The sequence below is a fragment of the Lagopus muta genome, chromosome 1, assembly GCF_023343835.1.
Source record: "Lagopus muta isolate bLagMut1 chromosome 1, bLagMut1 primary, whole genome shotgun sequence".
NCBI lineage: Eukaryota > Metazoa > Chordata > Aves > Galliformes > Phasianidae > Lagopus > Lagopus muta.
Window position 1 is genome coordinate 158,210,302 of NC_064433.1, and position 15,779 is coordinate 158,226,080.

At 35.7% G+C, this 15,779-nt stretch overlaps 1 long non-coding RNA gene across 1 annotated transcript; it reads left to right on the top strand.

Annotated features, from left to right (window-relative positions):
* The first annotated feature begins 423 nt into the window (after window positions 1-423).
* LOC125702072 (uncharacterized) lies at window positions 424-11,839 on the top strand. The gene is made up of 3 exons (XR_007380426.1): window positions 424-509; window positions 6,221-6,361; window positions 10,610-11,839. It is a non-coding gene; the product is annotated as an uncharacterized LOC125702072 (long non-coding RNA).
* The last annotated feature ends 3,940 nt before the right edge of the window (window positions 11,840-15,779 follow it).

Here is a 15,779-nt window from a genome sequence, read left to right on the forward strand (position 1 = left end):
GAGGCAAAAGCACAAGGAGAAAGCAGCAGCAGCAGTGTGGTTGGCCTTAGGCAGCAAGCAGGTACAGTGACAGAGCAAGTCCAGGAGGAAGAGGCAGGTCTCAGGTGGCAGGCCCAAAGAGTCTGTCAGCAGGCAGGTATCCTGTTGAGAGGCATCTGATGACACACACTTACTCTCATAGTTGTTGTTCCCTTCTTTATCCTCCTTCTTCTGCCAATGTGGCATTCCAGGGTGCTTGAGTCAGTGCCTCCTGAGATGGCTATGTCCCTCAAGATAAGCCCACACAAAAGACTGCTTCCTGACCATTAAGCTGGGACTTATCACTTCTCCTTGCCTCTGGCCAGCAAATCTTCAGACAAAAGATTTTACCAACTTCCACCAGGACTTGCCTGAACTTGTCCATCTGTGCCCTTTAGGCAAAGGATTTCTCAGCCCTTGACCACGACTCATCTGGACTTGTCCTCAGCAAGCTTTATAAGGATTTGCTGCCGAGACTAGCTTTGGAACAGGTAAGATTACACTGGACAAGGGATCTGGAGTAAAAAAGCTCTTTTTAAACGATTTTTGAAGCCAGCAGCAGTGCTGCACTTGTGCTGGGGAACTGGCAGCTTGTGAGCAGGCTCCTGAGTCAGCAGGGGTAGAGCTGGCACATTAACTGCACAGTTTAAATACCCTATGAACATGTTATCACCCGCTCTTGATGGTTGCATCTGACTAAGCTTTAAATAACGTTGGGGAGCATCCCAGGTGAGTAACCATTTTTTCCTCTTTCCTCTCCTCAGTGTCACTTAAATTGCTGCCTTCATCCTCATGAGATCAAATACTAGGACTGTTTCAGTAGTGGTCATACTGGATTGATTTGTGCATATCAAAAAAAGCAGAGCACAGCTTCACTGTTCTGTCCCTTTCTTGGACTTCCAGATGCTTCTCATTCTCCCCCTACAGTGATTTGATCCCATTGATCCCAATGAGTATCAATCAAAATACAGTTTACTGTATGTAGTTAGTATCTTGAACTCTGTGAGGATGATAACATAACATAAACAAGAAAAAACAAACGGCTTACTTTTAGATACTCTATCATAATCAAGGGATGGTACTACTGCTGTGAATGGAATGTAAAAGACAGTTATAGAACCACTCAGGACAACTTAATCAAACAACATGTGGCCCTGCCTGTGTCAAGTGGATTGGAGCTTGATGATCCTTGAGGTTCCTCCCAACCCAAGCCATTCTGTAGTTCTATGATCAAAACTACTAGTTGGAGTTAAGCCCAATTTACAGAGCCTTTCAAATTTAATAGAAAAAATGTAGAAAGCAATAACTTGATAACTTGATGGAGTCTCAAAAATATGTCTTTCAATGTTTTTCACCAAAATTCAGAGAAATATTTTTTTCTTATAATACAACATGAATGTGCGTTATACCATACAGAAAACATGGGAAGAATGCTTTTATAGTACACCTAGTCACGTGACTGCAGAGATTAGAAAACAAATCTGTGTGTATGTGTTTGTGTAAATTTTTGCCTTTCCATTAGGAGAAAAAAGTGGAGTGAATGGTGTCTCACTTCAATTTGTATGAGGGAGAGGAGGTTCTTTTAATATATGTATACCCGACAGTGAAATTAAGAAACAATGGTTCAAATGTTGGTCCAGCCAGTTTATTACAAATCCTAGTCAGTTACAAATCTCCCTTACAAATCTCCCTCCCAAATCTCTACAAATCAGTAAGGGAGATGGGGAAGATGGAAAATAGAAAAGATATAGGAAATAGAAGCAAGGAGTCTTTGTAGAAAGCAAGAGAGAGAGAGTCACTACCAAGGGTTCCAATGTTGCTTGTGGTTTGGACTTACTCTTCCATAATGATGGGTCACTGGAGGTTGTGTTGTTCAGTGTACAACTGCGCTTTCCAACAACATTATAACCTTATCTATGACAGTGGTCTGTCAGCTCTCTTTGGAGTGACTGTTTCTGGCTTTTGAATCTCAATGGGAACTCCTTTGTTGCCATCTTCCAGGCCTTGCAAATTTTAAGTCAGCAGATAAGAGGAAGCTAGGAGATGCCAGTTGTATCCTGTCTGCATAGGATGTAATGGTATCATTTCGCAATCTATCCCATATGGCTGGAGTCATTTTCTCCCAGGCAGTCTTCAGCCAATTAACACTCCTGAGCACTCCCTTTTGAAGGCAAACAGTACAAAGAAATGCTTTGAAATGTAAAACTGTCCACAAAGTTATGTTGATTGCCACTTGGTGACACCCACCACTCACCTCCTGCTTAGGGCAGAGTTCTGTCCCAAGAAATCCCTTGGAAAGCAAGTTTGAGCCAAAAACAAAGGAGGGTTCAAACAGATGGAAAGGGTCTTCTGGTCCTTCTTTTATGTTTTTTTTTCAGGTAAAGACAGTGTCAAGAGGTTGGTTTTTTTTTTTTTTTGTTTGTTTGTTTGTTTGTTTGTTTTCTGCAAGCGAAGAACAAATATGTTGTTTTGAGTGCCTTTTCTCCCTGTGATGTAAGAGAAAGAAGAATGTGATCAATTTTCTTCCTGCAGAATGGCTTGAAGGAATGAGGGGACAAACTTTGCAAAGTTGTATGCATGACTGGATTTACATTATAAGATTCGGGAATTATGGAATAACTCAATAATTTCAATCATGAGGGAGTTCTGAAGATCTTCTGGTTTAAATTCCTTCTTACCTATATTTGAATTTAAAACTAGAGCATGTTGTTCAGCATCTTGTTGAGTTCTGAATATCTTAAAAATGGAGATTTCTCAGGCTTTCTCAGTAACCAGGTCCAGATTTTGATGCCTTATTGTAATTTTTTTTTCCTCGATATGTAACTTGTTGCATCTTTGTCCACTGCTTCTTGTCTTTTTGCTGTACACCTTTGAACACAGATTCTGTTTTCTCTGTAACTGGTTTCCAATCATTGAACACATTAGTTGGATCCTCCATTAGCCGTTTCTTCTGTCCTCGTATGTCATATGCTTTACAATCCTAGTTTCCTTGGTATCTCTTTTTTGGATTCACTACTCTAGATGTGTTCTCAAAAGTGCCAAACAGGGAAAAATGATCACTTCTTTGACTTATTAGCAACCACCTTACTAAAGCATTCCAGTTTATTCTTGACCTTTTTTTTTCCCCCCCCTCACATCCAACTTATTGTCTGTCGCAATCTGTAAAGCTGTTTCCTAGAGATGTGGTGCCCAGCCTATACTCATTCATTCACATTCTATACCGAAGGTCTTAGCACTTAGATTTTATAGAACTGTAGACTCTTTTGCATTGGAAGGACAATAGGAAACCATTGTTTTTCAATCATGTTAACATGTATAGAAACGATAAAAGCTCGAAGACTTTCCTGTCACTCCAAACAGTGATGTCAGATGACTTTTACAAGATTGTAAATCTTCCATTTGCTGTATATAAAGTGTTGCTGCCTTATAATTTCTGCTAAAGATTATCCGAAATATTTTTATAAAAACAGATAAAAAGGTGGATTGAGTATGCTAGGAGAAGAATAAAAGTATTATTTTTACAGAGAAATATTACTAAAAGTTAAAAACTTCTTATTTTTTTTTTAACATATATTTATGTTCCTTCAGGTAGGTCACTGCTGGAAATCATGGAATGTTTTATGAGAGTGCCTGACCACCCTTTCTGAAAAGTAATACTTCCTCATGTCCAGCCTGAATCTCCCCTGCCGTAGCTTGAAAGATACCTTGAGACATACCTAGGAATTTGCCCCTGTTCTGTAAATTACTTCAAGACTGGGATCACTTTTATCTTTTTGTCTATCAAATGCCTATAGAATTCAGCTGACATTCCAAATCTTTCTCCTACTTCACTGTTTTCATATACCATGAAAAAAGAAGTGTCATTGTTCATTAATCTTGCAGGTTTATTGCACAATAAAAGGATAACAAGATTGAATAATCCTGGGAGGGAGGTAATAAATAAATACATTCATATATTTTAAATGAAACTTATTCTTTGAAACTGTAGTATTTAGACAGAGTTGAACAGCAAAAGGAAGCACATCTTTTCTTGTTTCTTTACATTTGTAAGTATATCTACACAAATGACATTGTTCTTTAAATTAACATCTCTGAGGCTGTAAGAAAGTGTACTTTAAAGAAAATGCGGGGGGTAAGTTTTATTTTAATTGACTCTCCAAAGAAATGAGTAAAGGTCAGAGTTAAAAACTAATGGCATTCTGAGAAAAATTTATTACAGAAATAAAATTTCACTATTTTCTAGAGAATATTGTAGTTTGCGAATTACAATTTGTATGGAAAATTATAGTGGTGTGAAGTTGCCTTAAGAATGTTTGAGGGATCTGAACTTGACCTTTTGTATCTCAGATTTCTTATGTTATGCAAGTATATAGTTCAAAGAGCTGTCATGGTATATCTAGCACAGTTTTGTTTGTTTTCTGTCTTTTCCTCAAACAGAACAGTCTATTTTGCTCTTTTTTTTTTTTCCTTCCCAATGTTTAAATGCCTTTTAATAGTTAGCATCCTATTTATCTTCATTTAGTTTGCCTTGTTTTAATATCTACCTATTCATCTTAAGTCAATTTGTGTTTTTGTCTACACAATGTTATTTTGTTCTATGTTAATTGTATCACTTTGTAGAACATTATACCATAACCCCATGAAAAAAATCTCAGTAATCTTCAAACATGCTTGAAGCTCAGGAATTAAACCTAGAAATTTCACTGATCTTTTGATGATTTAAAGTCTGAGGAGTTTTGCACACTGAGAGCCAGCTACTGTAAAACAAGCACTCACATAAAGCCTAGTTGACGTTTAAAAGAACACACATTTACAAATGCATACACAATTCCAGCCTAAAGTAATATATAGACATCTATGAGGAATACAGCTTTAAGAAAGCAATATGTATTGACTATCCACTGTTTACATGACTACTTCATATAAATGAATCTGAAAATTTTGAGCAGAAATTCAGATGGGAAGACAATTCAGGCTGTCTCCCTACTATATTGGATCAATAGTTAATATTTTAGGAGGTAGAAGAAGAGCAATTAGTTTGGAAGATAAAATTTTAGACCTTATAAATACTCTGCTTTTCTGAGATCATAGAATCATAGAATGGCCTGGGTTGAAAAGGACTACACTGATCATCTATTTTATTTCAACCCCCCTTCTATGTGCAGGGTCGCCAACCACTAGACCAGGCTGCCCAGAGCCACATCCAGCCTGGCCTTGAATGCCTCCAGGGATGGGGCATCTAAAACCTCTCTGAGCAACCTGTTCCAGTGCTTCACCCCTCTCTGGGTGAAAAACTTTCTCCTAGTATCTAATCTAAAACTCCCCTGTCTCAGTTCAAAGCAATTCTCCCTTGTCCTATCACAATCCACCCTCGTAAACAGCCGTTCCCCTTCCTGTTTATAGGCTCCCTTCAAGCACTGGAAGGAACTGTTTAGTTCTTAGCTTTGGTATCTTCTATTAATTCTGAATATCCCAAATAATTTACTGCCATTAGGTATTAATACTGTGCAATCATATTGCCTACCTATGGAACCTGAAAGAAGAATGAAATACTTAGCAGTACTGAATATATTGAAACATATTATCTGAAGTCAATAGGATTCCTAAGTGCGCAGGAAAAAAGAGTGAGATGGTTTATCAAACCTTTGTACTTCACAGAGGTAAATCCTCTATACCTTGTACACAAGCATATAAAGGTCTCTATAAGAATCATGATTTATTCCTGATTAATTTCAATGGATAATTCTCTTCATATTTAGAATTGGTGAGCAAGATTGGCTGACTGTAACTCAAAAATAGGTCTTTCAATATCTATGCTTTCAATATGTCAGTGGTGTCCTGCAACAATAACCACGTTGTTTCTGAACTCATGTTTAACACAGGACACTGACAGATTTGTCCAATAATATAGGACCTTTTATTTGTAATCTAGGGAAATGTCATGCTGTGCTTTGAAACTCGGAGTAATAACCTGATATCTGAGTTCATGGACTGCATTTTCAAACCTTCATATATTAGTGCAAGCTGCTGACAAGCTGAAATATGAAAAATATGAGAAAGTATGTCTGTAAAAAGTGAATCCAAAATATCTTCAAAAGTGACCTTAAACTGAGTAACTCATTGTTTGAAACTACTCACAGTTATCCCATATTTTATAATGGCCTAAGTAAAGTTGGCTAACCCAATTTTTTTTCACTGTCAGACTTCCCATAGCATGCAGATGATTTGTACCATTGTACAGATTTGTGATCCAAGAAAAATAGAAGTTCCATAGGGAGAAAATAATAAAGAGAAGCACCAAAAGAAATACCAGTTTCACACAGATAATGGGAGTCAGCTTGTGGTAAGTACTTTTAGTTCAGATATCTTCATATTCTCAGAACTATCTCTTTATAGTGAACATTTTATTAGGCTTCATAAAGTAATAGATGCTGTTTTTCCATTAGACCAGAAACTCAACCTAATGAAAGAACAGAGTTCATTTTTACTCCTGTGATATTACTGATTTAAGGATATTATGGCATTTTGCTTCAGTTCACTATGCAGTGTGAAGTCATCGGTTAAGCACCAGATCAAAGAATTACAGTACTCTTCAAAGTGCTGGGGATTACAATCTGACTTCCAGAGGTGAAAGGTAAAGAAAGAGAAAGACAAATAAATGCTTGATGGGATGAGTCGGTTAAGCCTATAGCATAGTAGCAAAGTCTAATGATATATTGTCTAATTTTGTCTAATATTGTATAAGTCTAATGATATAAGCAAACAACCAACACACACTATAACTTCCAGTAGTAGTAGCTGTTGTTTTTTTTCTCATTTGTTTGTTTCATTTCTATAGAAAAAAATACTACTAAACAAACACTGATGCAAGTATTTTCCATTACAGTGGATTCTTAATTTCAGGGAAAAAAAAAAAAAAAAAAAAAAAGAGAAGTTTGAAATTGTATTTTATTCACTTTGTGCCAATTTCATTTTATTAGTTTTCATAGTTACATTGCAAAATCACATGGATTTTCAAGACACTGGTCAAGTGATAGAAGGCTAGCATACATGGCATTGTTATTATGACTTCAGTACTAATGGTAGTCTTTCTTTCCCAAAGTCTTTCAAATTCTTTATTCCATAATAATGTGTTGCTATATCGTGCCTACTCAAGGACAGTGTGTTATCTGGCAGCTTGTAGCTTTTTAATGGTCTGACAAAAACTTCTCTTTCTCTGTAGTTTTACCATAGCACTTTAGCTATACCAGCAACTTGGAGTCTGACTCTGGCTCTGTTTGCCAGTATGGGTGTCCCTCAATGGTATTCTTACATCCATTAGCAAATGCTGAAGTCTAACTTCCTTGAAATTCCAGTATGCAACGAGACTGTGCAGTTTAAAAAAAAGTTACATTGGAAAAAATTATGTATTTAGTCAAAAGAAGAAAAGCATGCTGTCTTGTAGGTACACTGAGGCAGGAACGTAGTAACTTCAACTAAAATATAAAACAGTTCATATGAATTACTAGTAAAAGTGATACCTAATTGAGTGATTTTCTTCAGGGAAAAAAATCACCTCAGGATTTGAATAGATGAAATTGCTCTGAAATTATGGTGATACTATAAATGCCAGTAATTCATATGTGAGGTAGAATAAAGATAAAGAAAAATTAAATATCTATAAAAAATTTCCAACTCACCTGAAAAAAAGAAAATTTAATCTCTCTCTTTACTTACCTTTTTATATATTTCATTTTTTAAATTTTCCTCAGGAAATCCAGTCTCTAGACCAACTTAGATAAATGTTTTGGTATGGATTTTTTTTTTCTTATGCAAATACAGGCAAGCAGATTTCAGTACAGTTCATTTTTTACAAGTTAACCTTGACACTTCCCCACTTTCAACAGATTTCTGACATACAGGCACAATTACTTAAGTATTACTTAATTTTGATTTCAAGAAATGACCTAATACATCAACATGAAAAGAGGCATATTCTTCCTATGCTAGGCAGTCCGTCACAGTTCTTCATTTCCATTTAAGCTGTAGTTTATTTAAATGCAAGAGTGGTATACAACGACTACAGAATGCATGCTACTAATCTTTATTAACTCTGGTTATTTATCATAAGAAAAAAAAAAAAAAAAAGTACTGAAGCATAGTGTTTCTATTTGGAGTCCTAGTGACATTTTTGGCCTTGGTTTCATCTTTTATTAGAATCAGGTCATTTTAGAACAAATTTATCTGGAACATTTGAAAATAGTCAGGAAGATTGTATTGGCGTAGCTTTTAAAATTGGGGGGGGAGGGGGTTGGAGGGTGGAAGGGGGCAGAATTATGGAATCTGTTAGGATAAACCAGGGGGTTCTAGTGGGAAACTGAGGAACTGAGGCTGCATTTACACTGCTTTTCAGTGCCTGAGACTGTTCCTAAATATAACTGAATTTACTTGTATAAACACAGTCTGAAGATATGGGTAATTTAAAGCTTAGTATAGCGGTACTGAAGGACTGTAGAGTGCCTAGGAAAACAAACTGAATTATGCCTTCATATTACCTCATACAGTATGAGACATAGAGCCAAAACAATAACAAATGCTGTGTTACCAAATGTTACCAGCAGGTGACCCATTCCTTTTTTTTTTTTTTTTTTTTTACTTAATTTTGATTTTGATTTTGATTTTGAACCAGAGGAAAGGCTGTAATATTGTAGCAGAAAAAATCTAAGAAGAATAATGACACTAACTGTCAAGTCCTAGTAAGAATAAGCAGAAAAAGTAATGCAAACATCCCAGTAGTAAGTGGAAGATTAAAATGAGCTGTTTATACTTCTCAGTGAAACAGGTTAACCTTCAGGTTAGTATTAGTAATCTGACTTTAATTAGTTTTAACAAAAATGTCTTCTAACAACTGGTTAACTGAGTTTGTCAACCACAACAGAACAAGATCTCACCCTTGAATAATAAAAATTTAGAGAGACCACTACAAATTAAAGGATTTCATATTGTCTGGGACTGGTGACTTTCAGCTCACATTACTTAGACTACTTGATAGAGTCTTAGAACTATTGGCAACTTATTTATTTATTTATTTATTTATTTATTTATTTATTTATTTATTTATTTATTTGAGAAGTATTTCTATAAATACATGAAGTTTTATCAAAAGACTGGAGGCAAGCTACTTTGGTCTCCTCTTCAAAAAATGAAAGTAGGTAATTATAAGACTGTCATCTTAACTTTGTCATCCAGAACAAATTCTGAAAGAAATATTTGGAGATACCTGTATGAAAAAAATGAGATATATTACAACCAATATGAATTTATTCAGAACCAATCTGTTTCTATTTATAGAATGACAGAGGATTTATAAACAGAAGAGCAAGAAAGGTGTTGTATATCTTCATTTTAGTAAAGTCTTAATCAAACTGCTGAATTCTGTGAAAAATGCAAGCATAGTAATGGGACATGTAACCAGAAGGTAAAACTTGGAGGATATATAGAATGATCTGATATTTGCACAGTGCTGCTGAAATTTCAGTAATTATAGTACTTAAAGTTTTGGGCTCTGTATTTCCAGAAATATTCAGACAATTCTTGGGAATGGCAAGGAAGTAGTTAAGAGACTGATTAAGTTTCTATGTTTAATCTATAGGATAAAGTGAGTAAATTAGTAGGTACAGTTTAAAAATGACAAAGATAATTGTGAGGAGTAAATATAAGAACAATTTTTGTTTGCATAAAAAGCATCTCTAAGAGAGAACGCTATTTTCCCACTGTTTATTCCAAGCCACATAGACCAAGAAGTAATGAAGTTTAACTGCATAAAGGAAAGAAAATGAGATAGAGGAAAAAAATTGAAAAGCTAATGCCTGGCATCTATTATTGCAGTGATTTAGGAACCTTAATCATTAAAACTCCTTAACTGGAGGGTAGACAGAGATATGTCAGTAATGACTACATCTACTTTTTGGACTAGCTTTTCTTTCTAAAATTATCATTTTATGAAGTATAGTGACCTTTCACAAAATGGCCTTTCAGCTTATACTTCCATGAATATGCATAGGAAGCTTAAACCAGACTTTGTGGTACTCAATTTCTTTTTTTGTCTGTGAATGTTTTTTATCCCATTTCTCTCACCTCTTGGCATGCTGTGATGTCCTTTTAATAAAAATAAAATATTCTGAGGACAAATATGAACTTTTCTTCGCATTTTTAGCAAAAAAAAAAAAAAAAAAAAAAACCTGATCAAAAGTAGTGTTGAATAACTAGTGAGAGTTCACTGTAATAAGTTTTCCTAAAATGTTAGAAGTGATAGAAGAGTTTGAATTAGTTGTGAATTGACATAGACTATTCAACTTGTGGACTGCTTATGAACATTTAATTTTTCTTACAAAAACACTTTTTTTTAATTATTATAATTAAATCGTGGGGATACATTTTCTAAATGACTGTTCTTTTGCATTGTAAATTCATGTTTCTCCTTATTTGTATGGCCTTCTCCTAAATAAGAAAATAGAAAATGACAAATCCAATGGCTGTAGCTCCCACTCTTCAAATAATAATTTTCTTTTCCATTACTTCTTCTCTCCCTTTATTGAATTTTATGTTCTAGGTGGCCAACAAGGCTACAAGAGTTGGTGGCAGAAAAAGAAATGATAATACTAGCAACTGTGCAGAATTGTGACTTCGGAGGAACTAAAAAACAGCTGCAGTGCTAAACAACAGCCAAAGTTTGGAGCACCACTGGGCACACAGAAATGAGGATGGAGTGGTGAGTGAGAAGAATCTTCGTAGGCTTCCAAGCAATCAGTTTTCACGAGTGTCAAAGAGTTGCAAATATCTATTTTCAGGCAAACTTTGTCTTACTGAGATTGATAAAATAGTCTTTTGGTAGCTCTGCAAAAAATTAATAATACTCTATTATTTCTTAGCTCATCAAAAGAGTTCTCATGTTTCTCAGCCAGTTCCATTTTTGTCATGAACAAATGGCTTTTTCTCTAACATAAGAATATACATATATGAATGAATCTATATGACTACATGAATTAGCAACAGAGTACCTCATATTTACTATTCCTTCATGAATGGAAGAATTTAGATTCCCTTTAGTGAAAAATATTTTTGAAATAGAAATATTTAGCAGATGGTTTCAACCAAATCCAGGAACTTCTCACTTTTCTTTGTAAGACACTAAAACAACATAATGCTGAAACCATTGTTTCCTTTGTATTGTCCATGACTCACTTGACCTAGGATGGTTAAAGTACATCTGAATGAGAGCTTAAACAAGTAGTTCAACTCAATTATGCAGAGAGTAAGCTTAGGCAAATGTTTTATAACATAGCATCATATACTGATAGCACTGAATTCTGAATTTTGATGCTACTACATTTTCTGGCAGATAAATTTTGGGTTTTGATTATTTTTTTTCCTTTGTTCCATCATGTTTGTTTGTTTGTTTTTTTGGAAGCACTTTCTGTTTTGTTGTTGTTGTTTTGTTAGGTTGCTTTAAAGTAAGTAGTTTCCAATTCTTCATTTTTATTGCTTTTCTTTAAAGTCTCTTATTTATTTATTTATTTATTTATTTATTTATTTCTTAATTATTCCTACACTCCTATTTGAAGCACAAAAGGGTTTTCCATGATTATGATCTGTATGTCTCTACTCACAAGCTTCTGACTGCAAGTCATCCTTTGCTACAACTGTTGAAATTAGTTGTATAGCTTTCTTGATGTGAATTCTCATGCAAAATACGGAATGGGACTATCTACCAAATTGATCAACTTATATATATTTTTTTTCCTTGTCTCCTGTCTTTACAGCTTTTCCGTCTCTGTATAGTTTCACTGCCTATACTTTTCATAGCTATAGAACATTAAATGCCAGAGAATAAAAGTTAAGGCAAATAAAAATAAATAAATTAAGACGCTTTCTGTCCTACTTCATTTTCTAGTCATTCCCCTAACTCTTACCAAAAAAGAATCTTGTAATTTGAGTCTAAGTTTTCCAAAGGAAAAAAATGAGTTCACCTTTAAATATAGTGCATTGTTTCTGCTTTCTGCTTCCATGAAATATTCTGCAGGAAAACTACTTTACAAATTGCGGTTGAAAGTTACACAAGGTAATATGTCTGTTAGCAAACAGAAGAGATACAAATGCTGAAAGCATTCAATTATTGAAAATACTATGAAATCTTCCGCCCAGATGGACTGATAGTACATCAACTTTTTAATGTCATAAATATCACTGTCTTCTCAGAAACACAGCAACAAAACATACAGACCACTGAAATCTCCTTTCAGAATTTCCACTATTGAGATGCTGCATATCTAGAGAGCAGCTCTTCTGCAACAGGATGATAGAAGTAGTCTACAGAAGGGCAAAAAGTTCTGTTAAAAATTGAATGACTCTTATGATGATGATTTTGAACAAAAATGGCATAGTATTCCTTTTGATTATTTTTCTTCAGATAACTCTATTTGCTATTTAAAAAATACGTAAGAAATAATTGGAAGCTAATTGCATTGTTTTTAATGGAAAATATATTTTCAAAACCATAGGTAGTGAATAATAAGCAGCCAACACAGCACTACAGAGTAGCAAACCAATTGTGAAGAAAGACAATTGTGAAGAAAGTTAAAATGAAGTCTACTGATCGCACAGAGTGGTACATGTGTAATGTAACAGCAGATGTCATTTTAATTATTCTTAAAATGACATGCAACACGTACCCTCTTTTTTTTTTCTTTCTTTTTTTTTTTTTTTTGCTTAATCCTATGATAGGACAAATTAAGGGGTAATGGTTATGTATATGTGCTGATCTTACTCCTACTACAGGAATCTATGTAAATTTAGATTTCCCTTCTGGTTCTACAGCATTAACCAGTAATTAAAGATGTTACAATGAATGTTACATGTATAAATTCCGCAGGCAGCCTGAACTCATCCTAGTAGTACTGACTGGATATGAGAGAGATCCAGTGTGTAAACCAATTACTTCATTTTGGTGTTGTGCTTAAGCTAATTTACCCTACAGCATAATTTTTATGTCAGAAATGCTAACCCATTATAATCATTCTAATTTGTTGTTGCAAATAATTTATCACAGAATGACTTGGAGTCAGGATAAAATATTTTGTATTTTGTTTTTCCTGAGGAAAATACAAGGACAAGCATATTTTCAGAATGTTGATGAAAATCAAATTTCATTACTTAGCTTATTTTATTTGTTATAATGTAAACTCAGCACAAGGAAGATTGTTCTCACAGTTGATTCCACTTCAATTATTGCCAAATTCTTTAATCTAGAACAAAATATGAAATGCATGTAAATCTTGAAAATACAAAAACAAAAAACAAAAAACAAAAAACAACTTTCACTGGTATAAGTCTTTCTTTCACAGCACTGGCGAACAGAAGCAGGATATTCATTTCATAGAATCATAGAATGGTCTGAGTTGAAAAGGACCACAATGATAATTTATTTTCAACCCCAGTGCCATGAACAGGGTCGCCAACCACTAGACCAGGCTGCCTAGAGCCACTTCCAGGCCTTGAATGTCTCCAGGGATGGGGCATTCACAGTCTCTCTGGGCAACCTGTTCCAGTGCTTCACTACTTTCTGGGTGAAAAACTTCCTCCTAATATCTAACCTAAACTTCCCCTGTCCAACTTTTAAATCATCCCCCCTTGTCCCATCATTATCAACTCATGTAAACAGTTGTTCCCCCTCCTGTTTATATGCTCCCTTCAAGTACTGGAAGGTGACAATGAGGTCTCCCCGGAGCCTTCTCTTCTCCAAGCTAAACAAGCCCAGTTCTCCTCAACTCCAGATGGGGCCTCACAAGAGGTGAGTGAAGGGGGACAATCACCTCCCTCTCTCTGCTGGCCACTCCTCTTTTAATGCAGCTCAGAACAAAGCTGGCCTTCTGGACTGCAAGTGCACACTGCTGGCTCATGTCCAGCTTCTTGTCTACCAGGACCCCAATTCCTTCTCCACAGGGCTGCTTTCAAGGAGATGTTCTGCCAGTTTGTATAAACACGTGGGATTGCCCCATCCTAAGTGCAACACCTTGCACTTGGACTTGTGGAACCTTATTAGGTTTTCATGGGCTCACTTCTCCAGCCTGTTCAGGTCCCTCTGGATGGCTTCCTTTCCTTCCAGTGTATCGACTGCACCTCTCAGCTTGGTGACATCTGCAAACTTGCTGAAGATGCACTCGATGCCATCATTTATGTCACTGATGAGGATATTGAAGAGCACTGGTCCCAAGACCAACGCCTGAGGGACACCACTTGTGACCGGCCTCCACCCTGACACAGAACCATTAATCACAACCCTCTGGCTGTGACCACCCCTGCCAATTCCTAATGCACTGAACATTCCATCCATCAAATCCATACCTCTCCAATTTAGAGAGAAGGGTGTGGCGGGGGACCATGTCAAAGGTTTTGCAGAAGTCCAGGTAGATGACATATGTCTTGCTTCCCCATCCACCAATGCTGTCACTCCACCATAGAAGGCCACCAGATTGGTCAGGCAAGATCTGCCCTTGGTGAAGCCATGCTGGCTGTCTTGGGTCACCTCTCTATACATTATTTATGTTCAGCAAATAAACTTGCACAGACCATTCTGCACTTCCCAGATATCATATTTTTAAATGCAGATATTTTGTAAAGTTCATAATTTGAAGGCCTTAGTATTCCCGTTTCTCTATTCTGTTTAAACTGTTCAAACAGAATGGAAGGCTTTGACATAATTATTGCATCTCCCTTGTGTTTTGTAGATAGGATTTTTATAGCTAGGTGCTTCCTGTAACTGCTCATAATCATTTATTTCTGAAAATGCTGTTATAAATTCCCTATACATGGTAAACATTTAACTTAGTATCAGCAGGGCCTATAAAGTTATCTGGAGGAGATTTTGGTTGTGAAGTGCAGATGGGTTTTATTAAAAGTGGTACAAGTCCTTGGAAATTATGTAAGCATCCTACCAACATCAGTCTAATCAGAACATTATTTCTACTCTTTTACTTTAAATAACTTCAGTTCAGAATGTGTGCAGGGAAGGGAAGAGTTATGTGACCAAATTTCACTACAAACTGTTCTTCAAATGGCACAAAGTGACATTGCTAGTGAATAGAGGGCGCTGACTGTTATCTGTGGTTAATAACTTCTCTCACTAGCCCCCATTCAGCTGCCAGTTAACACAAAGACACGTCTGTATGACTTTTAAAGGGTCTGAATTAATACACCCAGCTAATCAATGGTTTCTGCCCCTTTCACAAGGACACTGGTCTGTTACTATTACTGGATGCTGTCAACAGAAAATGACATGGGAGTTGCAAAAGGTAAAATGATGTCAATTTAATCAGAGAACAGACAAAAGGCAAACAATGCTGCCGTGGAAAGGAGGATAGCAAGGAGACTCAGAGGTTGGCTTAAGCCTCTCGACAGGTCCCAGTGAAACTAGCTTGAAATTCAATAATACAAAATCTAGCAATGTGACATAGAAGATGAGAACTGCTGTTTCCATTCAATTAAAATCAGTGAATACTGCTGGCGTAAAACAAATTTGACAAAATATCAAGAGGTTTTGCATTGTAAGTCAAAATATTTTTCTTCTAAACTGAAAGAAGACAGAAGTGGTAGAAAAGTTTGTGTAATTTTTTTCAAAATTATATTACATGAAATTATTATTAATAACAATAATAAAAGACTTCCTGATTTTCTGTTCATTGTGAAGTTAAACAAAACTCTACAGATTGAGATGATTTCAGCAT